Source organism: Psittacula echo, assembly GCF_963264785.1.
Source record: "Psittacula echo genome assembly, chromosome: Z".
Classification (NCBI taxonomy): Eukaryota; Metazoa; Chordata; class Aves; order Psittaciformes; family Psittacidae; genus Psittacula; species Psittacula echo.
The window spans coordinates 29,080,105-29,092,501 of record NC_137742.1 but is presented as its reverse complement, the minus strand read 5'-3'; the positions used below and the strand labels follow the sequence as shown (position 1 = coordinate 29,092,501).

Sequence of the window (12,397 nt, the reverse complement as noted above, 5' to 3'; positions counted from 1 at the left end):
AATGGACCTTAAAGTTTAAGTAATCATGGTATGCTAAAGGTTTCTCACAATTTCACAAAGGACCAGGCCAAAATTGTATTGACTATTCCCACTGGGAGACATCAAGTATTTTCAGAGATTTGTATTTCAAAGGCATAAAGGGTGATTAGAGGTTCCAAAATAACAATGAAGATTTATGAAAAGGTAAGAAGGCTCAGCTGTAAGAGACGGAACCTGAGACAGAGCTCATATTTATTTGAATGTTTTTCCTTTCCATGACAGGGTGAGCTTTTGCTTTAGTACTGTGTACCGAGTGTCGTGGTGAACTGTCTGGGAGTTTGCTGGATGTTTATTTCATTGGAGATGACAGAGTTCTCCACATCAGGAGGAAACTATTGAACTATATGAATCTGCATGTGCAAGTGCAAATTCTGTGCCCTCCTTCAAAAACTTGCTGTGGCTGTGTAAGCAGAAAGGGATCTTCCCATTGTGGGTCAGCAAAAGCAACCATCTGCTCCTAAGCTCAGAGGCTGCCTGAACTATTTCCGGAGGCACCTGTGTCTTCCATGGGCAATGACTGGAAGTATGAAAGGGCATCAGATATGGTAACTCAAACACTTGAAGATCAAAACAGGTGCTTTCAGAACTGCATCTGTTTGTCTCTTATTTTTCCATACAGAAATCGATACAGGGAGAGTGTACAGGGCCAGTAAACAAACAAAAAAGAGAATAATCCAAGCTAGACTCTTGATTGGCCTCTGGAGTCTGCCCATTTCATCATTTGGAGGGCCAGCTTTTGCTTTCACACTTGCTGGTCCATTGATTTCTGATTTCCAAGCCCTTTGACTGCTGTTGCTGAGTAATTTTTTTCTTGGATCAGTGAATATGAGCTATCACTGTTTGTCCTTCATACACTGGTTTTTGATACTACAGTTTCCACCACTAAATAAGGTAAAGCTTTGTAACATTTCGGCATTTAAGTATTAAAAAACACTGACTTTTTGAGGTAATATTTGGATATGAGAGTATATTTCCTGAAGACACTTGTCATTTCATCCCTCTCTTCCTTTTTTCCTGTTTTGATGTATTAATTACAGAAAGAATTGACTTTTTCAGTCTTATAATGTCGTCACATTGGTTGTACTTAAGCACATCATCAGAAAATTAAGGGCCAAAGACTGGAGGGACTATTTATGGCTTGTTTTAATTCCAGAAATGAATGTTCCCTTTGTATTGAAACATCTAGCTGGCAGGTGCACCTTCTCATTTTCTTCTTTGTAAAACCTGTAATTAATTAACAGTACTTGCTTGTATTGCATGCAGAGGCAATTGATTTCATATTACATTTGCAATTTGCGTCGTGGTGGAGAATTACTCACATCCAGTAAAGAATCAGAGGATGAAGGTGTTCTGAGGTTTTCAGGTGATTCGCTCTTGGCAGAACAAGATCTCTGTCTTCAGGCAGAACAATTGCTCTGCTCTTTCAGATGGGAAAAGCAGTTGCTGCTAGGATAGGACAAGGAATTCACATCCAGAAATTGATTAGCAACACTGCTTATTGTCATGGCTTTTTTCACTGACTGCATGTAAAGCAAAATAAAAGCTTTGGGCAAGTTGTCCCATGGAGCTGGGAAGCCAGATGGTTGCCAGGGGAAAAGCTTAAACCTGGTTCTTGTTAAAGGCTTGCAAATAGAGCATCTTGTTAGCTTTTGCAGTGGTTGCAGAGGCTCGGGGGTATTCCACAGCTGGTACATTAGTTGATAGTAATAATACACTTAACAGAATGACAAGTTTCTAAAGCACACAAAAGTAAACCCAAGTATTAAAAAATTCCAACTTTTCCACTGTAATACAGCTATTATGATTGTGTGATTTGTTCGAGAAACAGCAACAAAGCTGTGATGTTATTTGTGAAACAACTTCACAGTTTTTTAAATTCTAGGTAGATCATGTTTAAGAAATTATTTTGAAAAGCAACTAGGAATTTTTATGTGTATATATATATATATATTTATGAAAAGAAATGTTACAGTGCAACTATCAAGGATAGGTTATAACCTGTGGGGTTTTTCCCAAGAAAATTTATTCATTTCCAGACTGTATGAAGATTCAACCTTAAATAATTTTATATCCTGCAAAATTGTCTAACCTGCAGTGCAAGGCTCTCTGCATCAACCCTTCATGCTTGCAAACAGATCTGTCATTCATTATTCATAGGCTGCCAAGGCAATGAAATCCTTCTCTGATTTGAAATAGGAGGAAGGATAAAAATTATATATAAACTGAGAAACTTTAATAAATACATGTCAAAGAAAATGTGCTTGAGGAAAAGAATGCATTCCCCATGTGTGAAAGTCTCATAGGTTGTATTGACTTGTCTGACTTCTGATAAAAATGGCAGATGAAGTTAAAACTAAGTCGCATAAGCACTAGTGACCTCAAGATCAGAAATATCCCCCAGAGGATTTTAATTGGAGCTTTGTTTTGACTTCGGCTGCCATAGTGATTAAAACCGACCAGCAGGTAGGCGGTGGCAAATTGGGCAGGAACACCTCACACTAGACCATATGGCCCAGGGCTCCATCCAACCTGGCCTTCAACACAGGGATGAAACATTTACCACCTCTTTGTGCAACCTATGCCCAGTGCCTCATCACCCTCACAGTAAAGAAATTCTTTCATGTATCTAACCTGAACTTCCCTTATTTAGGTTTAAGCCCATTACTCCTTGTCCTGTCACTACAGTCTCTAATGAATAGTCCCTTCCCAGCATCCTTGTAGGCCCCCTTCAGATACTGGAAGGCTGCTATGAGATCTCCACGCAGCCTTCTCTTCTCCAGGCTGAACAGCCCCAACTTTCTCAGCCTGTCTTCATACGGGAGGTGCTCCAGTCCCCTGATCATCCTCGTGGCCCTCCTCTGGACTTGTTCCAACAGTTCCATGTCCTTTTTATGTTGAGGACACCAGAACTGCACACAATACTCCAAGTGAGGTCTCACGAGAGCAGAGTAGAGGGGCAGGATCACCTCCTTTGACCTGCTGGTCACGCTGCTTTTGATGCAGCCCAGGATACGGTTGGCTTTCTGGGCTGCGAGCGCACACTGCAGCCGGCTCATGTTCATTTTCTCCTCAACCAACACCCCCAAGGCCTTCTCCACAGGGCTGCTCTGAATCTCTTCTCTGCCCAACCTGTAGCTTTGCCTGGAATTGTCTCAACCTACGTGCAGGACCTTGGACTTGGCTTGGTTGAACTTCATAAGGTTGGTACTGGCCCACATCTCAAGTGTGTCAAGGTCCCTCTGTATGACACCTCTTCCCTCCAGCGTGGTGACGTGGCAAACTTGTTGAAAGCACACTCAATCCCACTGTCCATGTTGCCAACAAAGATGTTGAACAGGATCGGTCCCAACACTGACCCCTGAGGGGCACCACTCATTATCCATCTCCAGCTGGACTTTGAGCCATTGACTACAAGTTTGCGTGTGGCCATCCAGCCAGTTCTTTATCCACCGAGTGGTCCATCCATCAAATTGATGTCTCTCCAATTCAGAGACAACGATGTTGTGTGGGACAGTGTTGAACTCTTTGCACAAGTCCAGGTAGACGATGTCAGTAGCTCTTCCGTTTTCCATCAGTTCGGTAGCCCCATCATAGAAGGTCACAGAAAACCTTTTCTATCCCTCACTGATCTCGGTGGCAGTTTTCCTATAGAGTGCATTTGGATTTGAGTTAGATACTGTCATTTAATGCAGATTAACACAATCATATTTTGTTATAATTTAGATCAAAGCAAATCTGATATTTGTTTTCCATAAAAAGCAGCCCTTGGAAGAAGTCCCAAGCGCTTTTCCCTTGACGCACAAATTTGCTTAGCATCTCCAACACCTCAGTAAATGGTTTTGTTTACAATGTGAATATACTTGCCACTTGGTATAACAAAGGAACACTCAAGCTTCTAACTCATCTTGTGAATTATGATACATGGTAATGTTTGATAAAGAGTGGACTGTGAGTAATAAGCCACAGAGGTATTGAGAAAGAAGCAGTATTTTTTCCAAATAAGATTGTGTTTGGCAATTTGACAGTTAACACTGAGTTAGGATGTGAAAGAGATTCCTTTTCTTCTGTGCAAATTTAAAATACCACATTGTGGGGACTATTGCAAACAAATTATAGTGAGAAATGGTCTGTTCTGTTCATGATTAGTTTCTGGATCTGAGATGTTTTCCAGTGGTAAAAGAAAAAATTTCTTTCTTTCTAAACAGAAAATTCTTTCTGGAAGGGCTAATGTTGTGCAGCTCTCTTACTTTTTCCTGGTTAGTCACACTCTCAAATGCAGGCTCAGATGAAGACTTTCACTGACCTTCAGGACTGATGAGTCAGCTCTGCATCACTGCAGTCTCCCATCGTTTGTGCCTGTTGGCCGCTATTTTCTATGCAGTACCAGGGCAATGTGCTGTGCAGCTGAAAATTAAAGCTCCAGGTCCATGGATCAGTTCTGCAGTGTATCATACAGATGCCCTTGCCATTTTTTATGCATTTAAGACTTAAGGGTAGGCAAGAGGTAAATGTGAGATAATGAAAAGGTTAAAGCCTAAAAATACAGGTCTGACCATAGTATACATGCCATTGGTTTACTAACTTGCTGTTAACAGCTTTTTAAGATTACTACTTGTAACGGAGATATGTAACTCAAGACGAGTGCTTACAGCGAGTGTCACATTTGCCTACTTGCTTGCCTTAAGTTTATGAAATAAAAAAACTACGAGAGGAAAAGATTAAGTAGCTTTGCTTTTGCCTAGATAGGACAAATATCTACTATTTTTTAAATAGCCAGGCAAGTGGTTTATAGAACTTTAGCTCTGGGAAGCAGTCAAAAGAAACAATAGCCCATTATCCATCACTTTGTAAGTATTCAGTGTTTTTTAATGCACAACATAGTGATCTACCTTTCACAACAAAAAGGATTGTGTAGCTGCAGCATTCTGGTTGGTTTCTAAAGATTCAGGTATCTGTTTCCGTATGACCTTGGAAATTGTTTCCCTATCTCTATTTGTGGGGTTAAAACCTTTTCACACCTATCAGACGTGTTCTCAAAATAAACTTCATTGTGGAAGTAGTTGTTCAGAGACCACAGTGTATGTAGAGTTTTAATCTATAAAACCAGTATGTGGAAATGTTCCTAAACAAGATTTAAAACAGCATTTCAGGAAGCCATTCTTAATTACAAATATTTTTGGAGGAAGATCCTAGGTTTGTTTGTTGGGGTTTTTTTTAATATATGGAGCATTAGTAAGTGCTACATATTGCCTTGAAAATAACAGAAAAGGTTATACAATTTTTATAAAAAGGCTTTAAGGGCAAAACAATTGAAGGATAAGACAAAAAGACACATAAGAATATTTCCATATTGATGAGTGCAGCAGTCTTCTAGCTTTCTCTGAAGCCTCCTATTTCAAGGTTGGAAGGGTGAATCCTGAGGGAGATGGTGACTTTGGGTGAATAATTGTAGGGGAAAGCCCATGTCAGACACTGAGGTGTCCCATGGGGACAAGGATGGGGTGTTGACTTCTCAAACCCACACTGACTTACAGCCATGCTATTGAGCAAGGCATGATGGTCCTCTGGTGAACAGCTATAACTCTTCTGTCTCTTTCTGACCAGATATTAAATTGCTCTGCTCTATCAACACATTTTTGGTGGTTTTGTTGTTTTTTTTTTTTACTTCCTATAACTGCTACAACAGGAAATCAAATCTTAGTACAGGGTCATAAAGCTGCACTCACCTGTCTGCAATATGTAATTCCAGCTGTGCCAGTTCAGATTTATGCCCTTTGTTTGCCATCCTCTCACTGAAATTGCAGTGCTGCCAAATAGTGACAGACGAGGCTTCTGGGATTTGAGCTTGGCCTACCATGTGGATTGTAAATGGCACAGGTCAAGAAAAGACAGAAACAGCAGAGTTCAGGGACAGGCATGCCTGACTACAGCAACAATTAGGCATCAAATGAGAAAGCAAAGACTGCTTCCAGGGACCCACCATCTGCACAGCAACTGGTTAGGATATTGGGTAGTTCCCCCAGAAGTATGAAATCTTAGGTATTGAGAATAATTTATTATAGCAGGATGGATGAGGAAGGTTTGATTTCCTGATCAAAGAAGTATTCCAATAATTAGACAGTAACTCACTTCAAGAAGAGGCTTGACTTTTCCCTGTTGGTAGTGAATTTTAATGCTCAATACCAGTAACTTGTATCTGAACTCATTGAAGAGATCGGTGCTGTTGTGTGACTGCTATATTTATTTTTTACTTAAGCCAAGTCAAGGGTGAACCCATTTGTCAGAAGCATCGGATTCCGCTCTTGTTGCAAGTTCAGTATATAAACAGCAGGCGTATTCTTGTTCCCTTTGACTCTGATTTTATTGAGGGCTTCAGCAACCTTAGATTAGATTTCACTCCTGTTCAGAGTCTCAGTGAAATTGATAAGGAAATCCCTCGGTACTTTGTTCAGTTTTTGTGGCATATCCCCTTTTTCTGGAGACAAACCTATTTTAGTAGGCATTAAAATACAACATGAAGACTTTCATTGTCAGTGTGCTTCAGACTGAGTTGCTTCAACTTTTTTTCAGAGTGTTTTTTTTAGTACTGCTTTATTCTGAAGAGATTTTTAATACTTTGTCAGTCGTTCAGAGAGCCTTGAAATTGTAAAACATCAAGAATTATGTGAAAATTATTGTTTCTGAAGGTGAGGAATGACAGCTGAGGGTAATAATTTGCCCCTGTCAGTAACAGATGGGAGTGAAAGGCCAGCAGTTTGTTTCCATTTGATAAATGGCTATATTTTGACAACAAATTAGATGTCACATGAAGTTAGCAAATAGTGCAAGAAATCAATATTTAGTGTGAAAAGTTGATACCATTAGTCTATTGAGAAACAGGGTGTGTGAAAACATGATTTAATGCCTTAAATTTAATGCCTTAAATTTACTTCAGGAGATTTCAATGGGAATGGGTCACAGAGGGGTGAAGTCCCCTGTGAACACTTATAGTTCTTGCAGCAGCTCCTAGCACACGGTTCATAAGCCTGCCAGTATTAGAGATTAAAGTTTGAGGCAGAAAATATGAATTCAGCTATGAGTATTCACACAGACAGGTCAGCTTGCTTTCCCTCACTGTCCTGAGCAAGGATAAGTTGACTGGGTTTGTGTACAGTAAATAGAGGCTGAGTCTGGCAGTTACTGTTCAGGCTGCATCATCATCTTCTGTTTAGCCTTCCACTTCCAGGGCTCTGTTAATACCTGGAAGTAGAAACTCAAACGAGATCTGACAGATAGGAACCTACCCAACAGCTGAAATGAAATATATGCAAGCCTTATTTCGTTAAATAAACATGAGCTTAAAAATCCTAAAATACAACATGCACAACATTGCCTCTCAGGACTTGTAGTTAATAAATTGTTGCAAGTCAGATGTGAGTAGGAAAAACATTCGACAATCACCAGGCTGCAGCTGAACCGTATGAAACTTGAGTATGAATTCCATTTATGAAAGTAGAAGATAAAACACAGATTTATGCCTCCTGCAGAGTCACAACACAGTTCAGTATTCCAGCAGATCAGATGCAAGAAAGATTAATCTAACTTTGAGATATAATTCTTATAAAAAATGTGTAACATTAGATACAAATTTGAACTAACCATTGTGTTCAGAGGAGGCAGGTTTAAATAGTCACAAGTAAAACAGTCGCTCTTTGCAGTCAATGTCGCTCTTTCAAATCTTTGTCCCCATCAGAGGGCTCAGCAATGTTAGTAGAGCTGACTTTTTGTTCACAGCTGTCACACTAACTCAGCATCCTAGTAGGTATATGGATTTTATTCTCACCTAGAAACGTGTAAAGTACTCTATTATTTGTACATACATGAGAGTTCTTGCTGGAAAAATTACTCTATCTTCCTTGCACCCAGCTTAGATTTAAGAAGTCGTTGGGCTGAATTAAGCACTGGAGGCAGTGAATCTGTCTTCTCTGATGTAAATGGAGTTATGCCTGTGTTACGCACTCCCCATCTTGTCAGCTATTTAGAAGACTGACTGATCAGCCTCTGCAGCTGCTGGCATCACTTGCAGGGCTTTCTAGAAGAGGTTTTCTGAAGTTCAGCTCTTGTAGTTCAGTGCCTGTTCATTATGCAGCCATTTCTCCATCAAGTCTGCAAATAATTTTCTTCTTATTTGCAGATAAAGAACTGCAGATTTTTACATAGGAGTTTGCTTTGGCAACTCTGTAAAACTCACTACCTTGTTTAATGCTGTACTCTCGCCTATTTGTCCAGCTTGTAGTTTGTCAGTGGAAACTTAACGTGCTCTGGTGGCCCTGTCTCAACAGAGAAGGTGAAGGGGATGGAGTGCTCCATATCATTTATGCAAGATTTCTTCAGATAATTGATAATTTGTAAAAGTGGATCCTGATCCTTACTCCTTGGTCTGGAACTGTTGTAATTTAGTGCCTCCAGTTAGTCAGTGGGGAGGTTTGGGGGCTGGTCACAATTACAGCATCATTTGACAATTTATGCCTGTTGATCTTTGTGTTGAAAACAAGGAAAACCAGATTTATTCAGTACATATAAGAAATAGCAACCATCAAATAATCAGTCATCCAGAACTCTGGATTCTCTGTAGATAACATCAGCAACCATGCTGAACGCAAGGTTAACATGTCTTTTTTGGAAGATAAATTTTAAGACCCCACGTGAAAAAGTAGGTGAAACAATTAGGAGTTTGAAATTAATTAAAATGTATGGGTTATTGCATTACTGTTGGCCAGGCAAAAAGCTCCTTTTTTTTTTTTTCCAAAGGAAAAAATGCTTTCCCTTGCCATTACATTTTGTGTTTGCATAAATGTAACATAAACATTGTTAAAAGTGGGCCCCATGATCATGCTGCTTGATTGGCTTGTAAAGATCAACTATGTAAGTTAGAAATCTGTTCAGTCACTTCCCTGGGAAATGTTAGTAACACCATCCCCATCTTAATAATACTACTATAACTGCCATTGATATTTGGCTGAGTTGGGGAGCAATAGTATCCTATAGCCACAGGCACTCAGATGAAGCATATGGTAATGACCATTTAAGCAACTGTTGTATGCTGTTTACTTCTCTCTGCTCTGTCTGTGAATCAAACAGCTGCAAAAATTCTTTATTCATACCTGCTTTTACTGTAAAGCTTTACTTAATAAAATCAAGTATGTGCAGATACTTAGATTTCTTCCACACAAGTTTAATATTCTTTTCTGGAAGTCTTTAGGTGAGACTTTGACTCGCTCTCTAGAATCAGTAAGCAGGTAAAATCTATTCACCCAACCACTTCTGTGCAGCCTGGAAGTTTCTTCCTTCCTTCCTTTGACACTCTCATAAATATCTCGTCAAATGTGTAGTGATGGGCTGCAAAAATCCAGTAAAGTCAATATAAAGTAACCCCAGTTACTACAAGTCTACACAAGTCTCAGATTCTCCCTCTCCATCTGTAGTTTAGTTAGGCACAGTCTCTTGCCAGTTTGTGAAATGCTGCTGCTGCTTTCTGCTCCCACACTATAGTTTGCTTGTTTGATAAAACTCTTCCCATGGGAGACTTCCCTTCCCTGTGTCTGAGTGTCTCAAGGGATCACGGGGGGCAGTAAGCCTGTGTCATTCTTACAAAACTGTAAATAGTTTTTAAAAAAGATGCATTTTTTTATTTCTCAAGTAGTGACATGGGACGTCAACAATTTGCTGATACCAACCATGTTGTTGATACCAGCAAGTAGCCATAAACTTCTCAAGTTTTACATGGGGTGAGAGCCCTCATAATGACTCACCCCTGCCAGCATCGGGTCCCCCCACCCTGTGTGATAAGTAGTAACACATGCTGATGCTGAGGCAGTCACACATGCAGCTCTGAGCAAGCAGAGGGTACAGGATGCAGACCTCTATACTTGCCCCTGGAAATCAGTCTCAAGGTGCACAAAGCCATGCACTTTGAGACTGGCTGGGTGTCTGGCCCATGGGTGAATAGGATGTAAGTGACCACCATCGGTGCTGATCAGCAGGAGCTGCGACTCCTCAGGTCAAATATCTTGCAGCTACACACCTTGGAGCAGCTTCAATGGAATCCAAAGTGGGTGCTTCGAAGTAGACATCTTTGTTGAACTTTGCGTGTGGCTAATTGCATTTCTTTTCTAGCTGTGTTTAATTTGTTCATGTCTAATCATGTATGAAGCTTAGTCTGGCCTGAAGCAAAATGTGTGCTCTCTGTCATCCAATGTTAAGGGAGAAATCTCTGTGGCAACTAAAGGGTGGCAATTTCTTTTGTTTCCTTACCAAGGGTAAAGACTAGATTCAATAAACTCTGCCTAATCTCTTGAGGGAAATCTGCAGAATAACTAAAATATCAGATCGCAGAGCATCTTCTAAAGGAGTCTGTAGTAACAGAACCATCTGGATGCTTTATTGAATGTAGCCTTATATATGCATTCTTGTTAGGCAAGGAAGCAGAGCTATAAAAATAAATTGAATTACAGAGGATAATGTCAGAACTGGATGATGCAGTGGGAGACCTGCTCTCCTCCCCATTTGTAATAGACAGTCTGTCTCCTTCTTTCAATGAAGTATAGCAAAAAAAATAGATGTTAAGAAAATTATGTTTCTAAAACAAATTAGATTATTATATACAAGTCTCTGGGCACTGTCCTGCATGAAAGAGTAACCTACAGCCCCATCTCACATTTTACTTGAGTACATTTCTGGTTTTTTTCCTTCTCCTTCACTTTCTGTCGATTGATTCTAAGCTCTTAATATAAATGCAGACCTTCCCCAGAGCAACAGCAAAAGACACAGCACACTGCGAGCTTGGTGGGCAAGGAGGAGGAAGGCAGGAGGGGTGCAGGCAGGGCAAGGAGGAGGAGGAGGGCATCCCTGGTGCAGGCAGGCTCACTGCTGGGGCAGCACCAAGGCGGTGTGGGAAAGGCTGGCTGCCCACCCTCTCAGGCTGCCCCAGCCGCCTGGTGCTCCCAGGAATGCAGAGATCCTTTCAGCATGGCCGTTCTCAGCTTTGTCATTTTATGTTTCTTTTACAGGGGAGTATTTTGAAGCTGGCAAATAGGTGACTTGTTCTGTGTCCCTTGTACGTCCCTTTACGCGTAATTATTTATTTTAATTAGTTAATATGGCACCGAGCAGTTTGCTCAGAAGGGACAGCTCTTATGGTTTTTTTGGACTAATTGCCAGTCTGGATTTCTGAATGACAGTGTGGCTGCTAATTAATCTCACTGCAGTTCTCACAGAAAGAGACCCCGATAAGAACTTGCCAATTAACATAAGAAAAAAAAATGTCAAGGGTTCTGTTGTGTTTTCCTGGCATCCACTCCCAGTCAGATGAATATCGCTATTAAATACGGAGACAGACTACTAAGTATGAAAGCCAGTGGGCTGCGAGGCTGCACCAGTCTTGTCCAGACGTTATTCATTCAGGAACTAGCTGTTATTTGTACACCCGTTCACTTTTGTTGCCTAACATTGCTTGCCACGGTTTTTGTAAGCAGGAGGAAGATGAAGCAGGGCAGCATGGCAAGTGTCTGACCACCCTCATAGGCAATTTCTCGCAGCATCCTGATGTTAATCAGTATTAGCTGAGGGCTGAAAGGGGAGTTTTGGCAGGGTGGGTCCTGGCTTTCACCTGGTTCGTCTGGTGTGGCCAGGGACCTGGGGTCTGCATAGGGTATGCCTGGTTCAGGAGCACAACCACAGTGTATAACATGGAGCACAGAGTGTCATGCGGGCTGGCACTGGTGGTGGTGGTCAGCAGGGACACCCTTTGTTTGTCTCACAGATTGTGCTTGTCAGCCATGGTGGGCAGAGCAGTATACAGCCCAAGTATTCATTTTGGTTCTTGCCAGGGAAGTTTGCATCACATTTCCTACTGCTGCAGCTAAGCCACTGATAGTTGCTGGAAAATCTCATTTAAAGTCACCTGGGCATGTTACAGGACTATGTAATATCAGCTATATCTGTGGTGTATATACATGAAAATGCAGGGCCAAATGCTCAGCTGGTGACGGTTACTCTAGTCCCTGACCACACCGGCTCTGTGAGACCAGGATGAGTTGCAGGGACTCCTCCAGTCAGGAGGAAGAGACAGGGCTTGGTGCCGCTGCCAGTTGGTTTTCATTACCTTGAATTTCCCCCTGGCTCACAGAACCACATGCCATGGGTGTTTCTGAAGAGATGGGTTGTACAGCAGCTGTGGTGGCCAGTGTGGAAAGCTCTGGGTGACCAGAGAGCTATCGCAGAACAGGACATACAACAAGCTCATGGGAAGTAATGGTTTAAACCGTACTGGTTGAATTGCATTTCTTTACTTTTTTTTTTCCCTTTCTCTCTGTACGTG

General features: G+C 41.2%; 1 protein-coding gene across 1 annotated transcript in view; it reads left to right on the top strand.

Annotated features, from left to right (window-relative positions):
* The window catches only part of MAP1B (microtubule associated protein 1B), a gene marked incomplete at both ends in the record, with an annotated part of 62,397 nt that overhangs the window by 32,181 nt on the left and 17,819 nt on the right, over positions 1-12,397 (top strand). The window lies entirely within an intron of this gene.